Below are 5644 nucleotides of genomic sequence, written 5' to 3' on the forward strand. Positions count from 1 at the left end.
TTCTCCTTCTCCTTCTCCTTCTCCTTCTCCTTCTCCTTCTCCTTCTCTCCTTTTCCTTCTCGTCTCTTCTTCTCCTGACATGTAGTAGAGTTAAGAAAAAGCCTAAAATTTAACTACTTATTTACATAGCATAGCAGCATAATTCTCCTTTGCTAGTAAGATAAACAAGGGTTTATTTTGGAAACCACAAGTTTTAACTGAGCTGGGCTGTTCATACTGGGAAAGCCAATGAAAATGCAAGACACAATGCTTTAAAATCTGATCTGTAAAGCATTTAAAAGGCTTGATTTGTAGTGTTAACTTTGACCTCAGAGGTTTAACTCTCTTTGAGATAAGAGATCTGAGTTTGGTTGTCAACATGCAATTGTTTATGGGAGCACTAGGAATGGGATTTTACTGCCTGAGCATAGATGTTTTGTGCCCTTTGTGGTGCCCAAGGTTACCTAAGGCACCTGCACATTAAAAACGATATACTGGAAGAAACCTATAGAGTGACTTAGCTCAGTCTAAAGCAAAGATCAGGTGTCCATAGGTAAGTGTCTATAGGTTCAACATATGTCTTACCTCTTGCTGCAGTCAATGGAACTTTCACTCATCAATTCTGTTGTATGTACATAGTTGCCCTGCACATTTGAGGTGCCCAAGGGATGCCTGAGCAATTTGCATGGGCTTGGAAGGTATGGATACCGATATCCTCCCAATCTGGCAGATGGAAAACAGGTTGAATATCCAAGGGCATCTAATATAAGCAGAAACCTGCTGATTTTGGCAAAGTGTGGGAAGTGAGAAGGAAGATGCTGGTGTTAGACAGACGTGCTGAAATCCTGTCTCTATCCAGCTCTAGTCACTGTCTCTATATTGTATAAACAGTCGACAGAACATATTGACAGTTTCCAGTGTAAAAATTGTCTCAGTGTTACTGTTTCCCAACAGTTTAAAGTGTTGTCACCCTAAATGATGGATCTCAGAGAGAAAGAAGAAAAAAAGAGGAAGCTGTGAAGAAAGGGGGAGACAAAATGAATAAGGGAATGAGAATTTGTGGGCACAGTCTCTGACATATGTGGGAATGAAAAGTACTCCACATAGAATGAACTTTGGGTGGTGGAGAGGAGGGACAGGATTGTGAAGGTGGCTCTTTGAGCCTAGAGGTTCTGGGGAACAGGATGATATGTAGGTCACAGCAAGATAGATGATATTTAAGGATCTTGAGGAAAATACATACAGGACATGGTGGGGGCAGAGGCTGGAGGGGTGGAGTTTCCACTGGCTAGACTTCTAATAATAAGGAGCACCAGGGCCTGATCAGTGGCCCCAAAGCCAGCTGGTATCTCTTGGACACAACTTTGTTGTTAAACACTCTCTGACTCCTAAAAAAAAAAAAACAACCAAAATTCCTACTGAGATTACTTCTGGCCAGGGCTAGTGCCTGTGTCCAGGCAGCACTGGAGCAATGCTGACTGGTGACAACACCAAGAGGAACTATTTTAGTGACAGCCATGTGCCATGGCTGAGATCTCTGTCCTGGCATATTTGATTTCATAAATGACGTTTGTATTATCTGTTCCCAACCGTTTTTCCCAATGACCACTTTGGATGTAGCTCTGTTTGGATGCCAAGTGAGTCTTACCTACGGAGGTATGAGCCACTTTGTGCTGATTGCCCTGGAGGCTGCAGAACAATCCTCAGAACACATACAACCTTCCTACTCACTTCCTACCCAGCTTCAAATGCAGCTTAATTCCTGGCTGAAGCACTGACCAGTTTTTAGGTCTTTGCAGAGCCCAGAAGGGCCCTGAAGACAGTGAAAACCAGAAATGCAGGGTCTAAAAATGGGAACAATAAGCACTGATAGGACCTACTTGTAACCTTCAAAGACAAGATACCAAACTATCCCCTAGAATGTCAGAATTTCATATAGAGAAGCCAAAAAGTAAACTATCCCAGACACTCCTTTCATTGTTTTCCATAAAATTGACCTATTCAGAGTTTAGTGGGGAAATTTTATTTCAAAGACGACTCTAATGATTTAAAATGTATTCTTTTTTTTGATTAAGAACAAAACAAAGCCTGATTAAATGGGATGATCTCAGGTCTTTGGACTGAAAAAGATCTGTGGCTTTTAGGAGAGTCTGGTTTCCAGAATCTGAATCAATCTATCAGTAAGTTTACCCATAATGTTTGGTCTGTGACAGTTCTGGAGAAATGGCTAGGCAGGAAGCCAAGCAAGATTTCATCAAAACATTTCCAGATTTATGGAGCAACATTGTCTGAGCTAAACAGTCCCTCCAAATTACTTGATTGTGATCAAATGACAAATGAAGTCAGAATATCTGAGTATTTCTGAGCAGTTCTGCTCCTGATTAGTACATCCACTCATGTGTCCTTACCAGGTGCATCATTTCATTCCTTTCATTTCCTGGACAGAAACAGCAGTGCTGCATTCCCTCCACTTTGTTTTACTTCTCCCTGGGTTCCAAAATCCTTTTTCCTCTGATAATTTTCTGGATTTTTTTTAACCTCTTTATCTATCCTCAGATCTACTCTCACCTGAATTTTGCAGTTGTCTGTGAAGAACTCACTTCCTTTAAGAATGTTCAAGGCTATACAAATTTTTAGCATACAGAAACCATCTGTGTGGTTCCAGATAAAGAACAGGATTCTTGGTCCTCTGCTGGATCATTTATTTGTTATCCTTCAAAGCATGAATGAGGACATCAGGAAGTCTTCTACAAGCAAAGTTGTTACTCATATGATACCTCATCAATTTAAAAAAAGATTCAAAATATCTCAACAATTAATAGAGTAATTTATATTCTTTTTTCAGTTATGGACAATGGCACCAATTGCAGATAAAGGCAGCACTGACCAGATATGACATTAACACAGGAGGAGGCGACTGCGAAGCTTCAGACCAGGGAAGTACATAACCTGATGAAGACTGGAGGGAATGTGTGGGCATAAAGACCCAGAGAGCTCGGGAAAATATTTGGACACTTTCCTTGTGCAGTGAACCCAACTGGGTCAGATAAGGGATTTACAACCTCTCAGCTGATTGAACTTTATCTTGCTTTTTCCTGAAGAATACAGATTCCCTATAAAAGCAACAACCCTGAAGGTGACTGGTACAATTTTAGGGGCATATCACTTCTAAAAGCAAAGACAAATTTTCTCTTCTTGCCTCAAGTGATCAGGGTACATACAATAGGTCTATAGATTGTGTGTGGTCTGACTTTTTTTTAAGGTAGCTTTTTCAGATCTTTTCAGAAGAAAGGTTTAAGCATCTGAAAGTTTCTCCATTTTACTTCTGTTAATTGAATATAAAACACAGTCTTTCCCTACCATTCTCACCTCTCTTGTTAAAACTGATAAATAACGACTGGAATAATGGTTTAAGAAAAAAAAAAAAAAACCCAATTCATTTTGCCCTGGAGGCTAATGTGCGTCCATGTAATGTGCCATAGTTCCCTCTGGAGTTGTACTTTAGTTCTCAGTACCCTTGTTCTCCTCTTACATGATGAATTTTCTGTTAGATTGCAAACCCACCGTAAAACTAGTTTTTCCAGTCTCAGCCAGAGCTCTTCTTACTGGTTAGCATGTAAGAACTGTGGTTTTGAGAGACACAATCCAAACAAGGAGTGCTGCCAAAAGGCAAAAGGAGATGGCACCCTGACTACTGCTCCTAAAAACCGTGTAATGGGTAAAGGGATTACTAAACTTGAACTTAGCTCAATAAGTGGTCCTTGAACTTAGCTCAATAAGTTGAAGAGAAATATTTGAATTTCTGAAGATCCACATGTTTTGAACAAAAAACAGGAACAGTGATTCAGTATCTTATATTTTCCAGAACCTTCAAGCTGATGGAAATGTCAGTATTCTGAATCAGAATATCAAAGGGAGGGGAGGGGGAAGATTTGGACACAATCAAACTTCCAAATATCTTAACCGGTCTAGACTTATGAGGCTCTCTTTTCTCCCCTGAAATGTTCCCTTATGTAGATCAATAATAGTTGCCCTTTGGCATTTTTTTTCCACAAATGTTTGCTTTATTTCTGTAGAGAAACTGATGTGTTACAAGCATTTCATGTTTGTATGAAAGCTTATTGCTATAATAAAATTCCTGCAGTTGTACAAACTGTAGCCCAAACAGTAAATTCTCATTCCATTTTTTTACAATGAAGTTGACCTGTATCCTCAAAATGAGCCCATACACTCCCATTTTGCTACACTGGCTTCAGAGGGCATTCAGGCAGCCTTGGGAAGATGTTCTAATTTCACTAGTTGCCTTCTTATTTATAACACATTCTTATTCACTTCTTTTTTTATGCATAAGAACCTTGAAGAATAGCTAAGTAGATCAGATCACTAATTCCTGTGAGCTACGAAAATGAATTATTTTCTCCTGTATTTTTTAATTGAGCTCCTTGTTGGCCTACATAAAATCAAGCCTGAATTTTTTATAGTCGAGAAGGTCAGGGATAACTATAGCCAATAAACAAAGAAGCAAATAATAATGCAACAATAATAGTTACAAAGATTAATGTTAGTGCCTGAATGCTCAGTGCTCCTGGCAAAATTAATTTCCCTGAAAACATTAATTATTCCTTTTCCTTGGTCCAGTGCAAGTTGAGTAAATGCTATGCTGATCAACCTTGAAGGTTACAGAGGTTGATGCAGCTCTCTGATAAACTTCTGCCTGTCTGAAACTTTGAGAAGATCACATGCCTTGAAGTCTTCCTCAATAGAGGCTGTTGCTGTTGTGATTCCTGAGATCATAGAATTGTTAATGCCCTAAAAGACCTCTAAGATTGTTTTCACAACCCTTTTTATGCTGATAGTCTCCACTGCTCCCCATGGATTCATTCTTCCCCAAAAGGTGGATTTCTCCCATCTGAAGCTGGTTGAGTACCAGAGAGCTCCCTATACCTGAGATTTAGATTAGATGTTAGGGAGAAATTCTCTACTGTGAGGGTGGTGAGGCCCTGGCACAGGTTGCCCAGAGAAGCTGTGGCTGCTCCATTCCTGGAAGTGTTCAAGGCCAGGTTGGATGGAGCTTTGAGCAACCTGGATAGTGGAAGGTGTCCTTGTCCATGGCAGGGGGGTTGGAATGAGATGATCTTTAAGATCCCTTCCAACCCAAACCACTCTCCTTGAATCCTCTCCACAGGCACAAAGAAGTTTTGTTTTTGGAATGCTGCCCATCTGACTTGTCTACGGAGGAGCTGCATCACCAAGTGCATTGTCCAGATCTCTGACTGCAAAGAGGGGCTGCAGTGGCTGCCTCAGGCACAGATAAATCTGCATTGAGCCACATGAATTTTGACACCATGCAGGACTGGAAGAGTGGGCAGCAGAGTTCTCATAGGCTGCACAGAGCCAGGCCATGCTGTCAGCAGAGTAATTCTGCAAAGAGAGCAGAGGTCCAGTCTCTGATACATAGAACTGATCTGGCCAGTCCACATAGTGCTGCATTATATGTGAACTTAGTGGTTCAGAGACCACTTTGAACACCTCTGTGCTCTGCTGCAAGTTGCCTGGTGTCTATTTTGGCCCAATACAGATGCACTTGGAACACTGTCACTATGAGCAAGCACTCTCCTATTTTGACAGTGCTATTGGCTTCTGTGATTTTATGACAAACTTCCTG

The 5644-nt window shown here is 40.7% G+C and overlaps 1 long non-coding RNA gene across 1 annotated transcript in view; it reads left to right on the forward strand.

Moving 5' to 3' along the window:
* Positions 1-5372, forward strand: part of LOC113946193 — a 23248-nt gene extending 17876 nt beyond the window's left edge. Inside the window, exon 3 of the long non-coding RNA XR_003527341.1 lies at positions 5165-5372. This is a non-coding gene — a long non-coding RNA (uncharacterized LOC113946193). The remainder of the gene's footprint in view (positions 1-5164) is intronic.
* Positions 5373-5644: the final 272 nt, after the last annotated feature.

Source organism: Corapipo altera, unplaced genomic scaffold, assembly GCF_003945725.1.
Source record: "Corapipo altera isolate COAL_440 unplaced genomic scaffold, ASM394572v1 46, whole genome shotgun sequence".
Taxonomy (NCBI): domain Eukaryota; kingdom Metazoa; phylum Chordata; class Aves; order Passeriformes; family Pipridae; genus Corapipo; species Corapipo altera.